This window comes from Centropristis striata, chromosome 10 (assembly GCF_030273125.1).
Source record: "Centropristis striata isolate RG_2023a ecotype Rhode Island chromosome 10, C.striata_1.0, whole genome shotgun sequence".
Taxonomy (NCBI): domain Eukaryota; kingdom Metazoa; phylum Chordata; class Actinopteri; order Perciformes; family Serranidae; genus Centropristis; species Centropristis striata.
In genome coordinates this window covers 11,826,270-11,833,888 of record NC_081526.1, presented here as the reverse complement: position 1 = coordinate 11,833,888, position 7,619 = coordinate 11,826,270, and positions in this window count along the sequence as shown.

The window sequence follows — 7,619 nt, the reverse complement described above, 5'->3', positions numbered from 1 at the left end:
TGCATGGTTTGAATTAGTTGTGACATTTGTCTATTATACTTTGTCATGTCTGAAACAAGCCATGATGCCTTCAGTGTTTGAGAACTGCGCTCTTTTTTTAAATCCTCCTCAAGAGGGCCACAGCGCCACACTAGTAAAATGACTGAAATGATTCAAAAACAGATTCGGTCAATTAACCGTCCGAGAGTCAGTCATCTAAGTCAGTAAAAATACTCAAACTCCCCAACACTAGCTGTTTCCGGCCCTTAAAGCCCACACTCATCAGATAACGACGATTTCTCACGACATTCACCTGTGATACCAATACCTCATCCTCTAGCATATGTATGAGAAGCACCAGACTTTTTATTGCAGAGTGAACCTATCCACCATAATATTTGACACACAGAGTAAATTATGTAATATAAATAGGTCAACAGTCTAATCAGGAGGATGATCAAACAAATCCTGGACCGTTTCCTGTAAACACAGAAGTTTATTTGCAACTTTGCATTCAACTAGCAGGAAGTGACTCACCGTCCCAGTTGGTCTAAAACTGCAGCAAAAGGGTTTCTGTGTGAGCCTGTATCACATGTCGAGGAATGTGACAAAGCATCGATATCTGATGAGTTGAATGAGAATGCGTTTGTCGTTAGTCGCTGTGCTTACTGTAACTTTAATAAACGATGGTCTCATTTAACTCTCGGCAAGGAAGCAAATCAGCATATTTCCTAAACTTAATGTACTGTGACGCACTGTTCTTTTGATGTTCTATAGAAATGTTTGTCCATGGGCCTTTTTATTTAAAGCATTTAACTGCATTTTTAAAATAATAACAAAGGGAAGAAAGGCTGATAAACTGAAGCACATGCAGCTTGTGAGCAATCTATAGCTAGAGCGGGAATTTCAAAACTGTACCATGAAAGGGTTTAAATGCCACTGTAAGAAAAAGAGGCATTGTAAAGTCAATGACTGCCATTGTGCCGGAGGGGGAGGAAAGGGAAGGCGAGTCTGTTGGATGCCCAGGTCACCAACCCTTGACCTCTGTCCTCGACCCTTGAATCTATGACATCTGTCTGCTTTTCCCGCCTTCTCCCCCTCCCCCTCCCCCTCCCCCTCTCCTGTCAAAGGAATTTGATTTTGGCGGGGGGAGGACTGCTGTTTCCTAAACTCACAAGTTTTTTAAACACTCTGAGAAAAAGGTTTTTGATTCAGTGGACAACGATACTATATATACAGTATGTTTGTAGCAGCTTGCTTTTTGTAGCCAGCAGTTCATTGTAGATCCACTTTGTCACCTGCTGTATCTTCTTCTCTTTGCTTATGTATGACTAAAGTATTTTTACCTGAAAATACAGGGTTGTTTTTAAATTCTGCTTTGCTTTGTCTGGAAAATAGGTCTGTAGGCTATGACATAACAGTGTACACTACAGACAGCCTCCTGCATCTCTAGCCTGTGTGGATGGTTGCAGAGGGGGAGGGGAAGAAGACAGTGGGGGTGGTGTTTTACAGTGAGTACACAAGGCTCACTTTTTCTTTCCAATGCCACAAGCTTGTATGTGCACGCACGCACACACACACACACGCACACACATAAACGGTGAAGCCTTTTCCTCCAGACTGGCTGTGACAGCCCGGCCCCCATGCTCCTATTCTCTTTACAGTGTAAATAAAGCAGCAGGGCTTAGGGGACTAAATTCAATATGTCAATGGACACCAGAGCACAATGGGGAATAGATACTCAACTGGATATTCCCCTGCTACAAACTGAGCTTTGCACACGCTTCCCCGGCCTAATAACCACACAACAAGAGTCGTGTGACTCCCGGCACCCTTCCCCCACCCGTACATATTACCATTGCTCCTCAGTGCTGTCTAGAAAGGTCATGTGACCCTCATCAGCTTCCAGGGTTGGGGGAGGGGAGGCAGATTGAACCTGTTCTTTGTTAGGAGGTCAGCCCCGTCTCTATGGCAGGAAGCGCGCCTACCATACAGCATGTAATAGAAGTGCAGAAAAGGCATAAAGCAGCGTGGGGAGATTAGAAGCCACTGACTTGAGGTTTTGAGCATTCATGCAATAGAGAGCAGGCAAGTAAGATGCACATAGTGCAGTGCTGAGGCTTGCTTGACAAATGTGGCTCTTTTAAAATGGCACAAGGCTGATGTAACAGAAAGAAAAATAAGTGGACCAATTTTAGGCCTGGTCTCTATTTTCATTAGCGCTGGCTCAAATGTCTGCATACAGTTAAAATAAGCACGACTTTAATGTTTTTGTGGGCAGAGGTAATGACAGTTCCAAGGGTTTACAGCCTTTACAGAAAAGGACCAAAAAATTCTAGAAGGAATATTTGGTTATTTAAATAAATTAAAACATGGAGGGGTGGTATTCCTTGAAGGGAAGCCAGCTACAAAGCTGCACAGCAAACTTTCAGAATTTCAGCACATCTCCACTATTTGCAGATGATGTTGCCCTTTAGACTGGAACCTCTGCAGTTTGCAGCAGAGTGTGACAGGTTTGGGATGTGGATCAACACTTCAAAAATCCCAAGGGATGTTTTTTTTTTTCAGAAAAAAATGGAATGGGAGTGAGGGGTTCAGTAGTAAGGAATTCAGGTTTATTTATGAGCGATGGTACATTTGGGTGTTGGCAGTATAATACAGTCTATTTATCAGACCATAGTTTTAAAGACAAAGATCAAGTTTTCCCTTTACCATGCAATCCTGATTGCTCAGACTCTATAATGTTAGGAGGTTTGGGTATGGGCTAAAGAATGGCATATTGAGAAGTTGGGAAGCTATTTATGTACATATTAACACACAATTTCTAAATAAAAGTTCAAGGTGATTAATCTTGGTGGTATTTTTTTAAGCTGTAGTGTGCATTTTTAAGCAAATTTCATTGCATGTTTGCACCACCACATCAAAGTGGGAATGTTGAACCTTGTGTGCATTCGCATCTTGCAGTTCAAACGGTTCAAATGCAACTCCTACACTGTACTGCACCACAGCAAAAAGGTAACATAATCTTCATAACACTTTGCAGGACTTCAGAGTGAAATAATGGCACTATTTAAAAGTGTGTTAAATATGTAATCTCATGGAACTTTAGTATCCAACCTTACAGTGAGGAACATTAGTTCAGCATGTTGTAAAATGCAGATGGGTCATTTGAATGAAGGGCCGGATGCCTGAGTGGAGGGAATTTTGAATTCGTCATTTTCTGGAAATGAGATGCCTCACTTCCTCCCTCAACTCTATATTACAATTTACTGTGAAGACAGGGCTCTGAAACTGTTTTTGGCAGGCTGGAGGGCTGAGCTCATATATCCATTCATCTGCTCTCATCAAATATGGATCGCTCTGGAGAACAGCTCTGACAGGATTCTGTCTGTAGCATACGGTCCTACAACATCTGCACATCAGTGACTGACTGACATCTGCATGTCCTCTATGAACTGTGTGTGTTTATTGTCATTGTCTCTCATTCAGAATGTCGTAGCTCACAGTAGCTGACATTCATGAATGTAACTGCCGCATGTGATGATTATGGTTCATATAAAAATCTGGACGGAAAAGAAACAATGCCCTGCAATGGGAAAAGCCTTGAGGTGCATTAATATTAACAATTAAAACCATAGGTTTCATATGAAATGCAGGGAATCAAGACAAGGTTGGTGATATTCAGTATTTGTCTCATTGCATCAAATCGAATAAACTGCACAAAAACAACAATGCGTTGGTCCTATTAGTAATACATGTGAAGTCAAAACCTGATGTTGATGTTGATGAACCTAGTTATATCCTCTGTATTGCTAAAAATAAAAAACTCTCCTCTGTATTAATAAAAATACATCAGTAAAGCAAACACCAACAAGGAGGCAATGCTCCTTCATTACAATGAACACAAGGCACTCCCACATGCCTTCTTGTTGCTGCAAAAACTATGTGGAGCACAAATTTATATCACTCTGCAGCTGAAAATCATCCCCAATAAATACAACAAATACTCTGAAAGGTTTGCAAAAACTGCACAGTCCAACTGTTTTTAGGAAATTGCTAAGCCTTTATTTTTAACCATTTCAAAGATTAAGATCCTTGTGAATTAAAGGACCTGCTGTGCAATGAGTGCCAACGGCAGGGGAAAGAAATATGCAAAGAAGGACACATATTTGCTGTTGTTTTTCATGAGATAAAAAGAAACGGAAGTGACTGTATCCTGTATGTTGTGGGACAAAAATAACTCTTCTGTGTACACTAAACTGTGTCAGTTTTGCCCGATTATAAGCATAGATGATGTTGTCCCTTTAAGTGCCATACTGTGTTTTGTGGAGGGTTAGTGGAGCCAGAAGTGCCTCTGGCTCAATCCAAACAATACAACAAAGATGTATACTGGTGGGCTTTAAAAGACCATAGTATCCCCCTCCCAAAGCAGTTAACACTGGATTGTATAGCCTTCACTGGGTACATACTCAACATGTTTTCCTCCACAACATGGCTGAACTGGCTATTCCCTCTGCTAGGTACTAATGCCGCTCTTTGTTGTAATATTAATGCCATACAGGCTGCTGTAACATGTTGCATGACTGAAAAATACAATATGACTGTAATGTACCATGTTTGGCAAAACTGCAACAATAAACTCTATTTTACACTCATTGCACATATGTTGTCCCGTTCTTTTCCACTTTAACATGTTTGCACTACTAATATTTTAGTTCTTGGTTGTTTGATTGTTTTTTATTTTCATTTTTAACCTGAATTTCCCCCATGGGGATCAATATAGGAATATCTTATTTTATTGGAAACCGGTTTTAGATAAACCTAAACCTTGTAAATGATTGCCTGGTTTCAAAGCCTTTTTGCCTAATATCACCACCAATGAATATCACATAGTTAGGGTAGTCATGTATGTGACCCGTTGAGACATAACAGAAAAAAGGAATACTTGGGTAATGAGTGTGGCTCAAAGAAGAAAAAGGAAGGTCCCTTGTCTACAGAGTGACACTATCAGCTACTAACTTTGTATTTCCTCAAATGAAAAATCACTGTAATAATCCTGTCATATTCCAACAGGGACATGCCTCTCTGTGCTCCTCATTATTGACCTCGAAGACCTCATCACATCTTCAAATATTTCTTATCTCCCTTGTCATTATGGTGAGATAGTGAAATCGTTTTAGTCCCATATGTACTGCTATTGCTGTGATGTATTGATACCTAGCCATTGGCTTGCTTTCTTCTGTTATTTTTTAATATAATACAGTGTTTAAGATTTTCAGTTTTTGAATTATGTATGTGACTTTTAAGTTTTAGGGCTAAGGGCTTTAGCCAATATTTTAGAAATACTGAAGTCATGAGTTCAAGCCCCACAGACTCAACCCACACCCCTCTTGGAAATGTGATAAGAAGAATGAATGCCTCTAAAACAAATATTTCACATTTTAATGAAATGGTTAACATAGGTTATTTTGTCTTCATTTATAGCTGGATAGAACTGGGCACAAATTGGTAGAGTGCACCTTAGGCAAAATAGTTTGTGTCTTCAAATTCAAGTCTCCACTGGTGATGCTGCAAAATACGGGCACAGATTTTCATTTTTTTTTAAATTATCATTATTCTGTGCTGGTTCCATCTGATGTTGTGTATTTTATCTATTCACTTTAATCATATTTATTTATTTATTTGACTGTGTCTACATACAATCTTATTTAGATTCATTATGGTATTCTATCCCTGCTTTTATGTGTATTGTATGTCTATTTATGTCATTTAATTTTTTTAAATTGTAAAGCAGTATGTATGCATTTTTGTATGAGACATGCTATACAAGCTCAAAATTATTATTATTATTATTATTATATTTGTATTCTTATTATCATCATCATCATTATTATTTTTGTTGTTATTATTATTATTATTATTATTATGAATAATAATAATAATAATTTTGTGCTGTGAGTCTAAAAATATCAGAATCAGCTGGGAAAAATACACACCACACATAGTATGTATGTATGTATGTATGTATGTATGTATGTATGTATGTATGTATGTATGTATTGACAAAAACAGTGTTGAATTGATCTAGGTGCCCTGGTATTTACAATCAAACTGGCTTCATTCTGTTTTATAAAGAAATGCTTGATTTTAATACAACATTACATTATATATCGCAACCGTTATACTTGAAGGCTAAGCAACTAAAAGCATACAGTAAAAATATATTGGAACAGTTGTAATATGTTGTGCGCGTATATTGCCGTGTGTACGGTAACCAAAGGAATGTGTCACACCAGTGTAGAGCCGTAATGATGTCAACTTGTTATTTACTTTCCAAATCTGAATGACTGAGCAAGGCGAAAGGAGAATTAATCAACCGCTGTGTGACCGGGCAGGCGAAAAATAGTGGAGTGTGGGGGGAGGGGAAGTGGCTCAGAGGCCAGATAGGCAACTTACTAGACTGTAGTCTGTGAGACTCAGCTCACTGCCTTTCACTAAAACACAACATCAAAGTAATAATACACTTTGGCGCGGTTTTTCCAGAGTGTGCTATTTTAACGATATACGTTGGGCAGCCATATGTATATTTTTGGTCTTAAAAAAAGCACAATTTGGGGTGTGGGTTTATGCTATGGGAAACATACAGTATGTCGTTGAAATGAGATTGAGATCTCTCAAAGCTAAGCTTGAGTTTAAAGTGTTTCTACTTGAATTCAACTATCTTCTTAAGTCTCTCAGAACTGCAAAAGACAAAAAATGAACTCTTTCTTCAATATTATGACAGATGATGAATATATAACCTTAATTTCTAACAACTGTAATATTTTTTTTTAATCATTATAAGTGAATGCAGAGACTATATGTACTTCCTATTCTCTGCGTGACCAATGTATGCACCTCTTTTTCTTTTTAAAAAAATTTTTTATTACTATTTCTCCTGATCAGTTGTTTCATGACATTTGTTTCTGTAATCCCTTTTTGTCTGACCTCATGATTGTAATGATCCTTAATTGTCAATAAAACAACAACAATACCGTTGAAAGTCGCCGAGCATATTTTATTTACAGTAATAACTTAATTCATACAACAGACAAGCTGAGAAAGCCAGTTAAAGTGCCATTTATGTTTCTAGACCATTTTTAAAATGTGCATTTTCTGTCTACAATGAAAACAATTACTATTTTTTAATTTACATGCAAATAGACTGTTTTATAGTTGTATTTATTATTATTCTGTGTGTATATATATATATATATATATATATATATATATTTTTTTTTTTTTTTTTTTTTTAAATGGTACATTTCCATAGAAACCTGTGTCTTTTGTTTGTATTTTGGGTACCTGGCAGCTTTATACTTTGTTAATTTGTAAAAAAAAAAATGTAAAATCAGACTGATAGCCAAGTGTTTGTGGAGAGAAAGGAGCCGTGCATGTGATGTAAGGACAGACTGAAAGATGCTGAACAGAGACATACAATTAATGTATAGGAAGTAAGATAGCTAGTATATGTTTACAAACTGACCTATTAGCGCGTAATGAAGCCAATTATGGGTGGTGAGTTGTACACGATATAATTTGTATCGTTTATTAATTAATTAACCTATACATTTGTTTTTCAATATTCAGGTTTAAGGTCA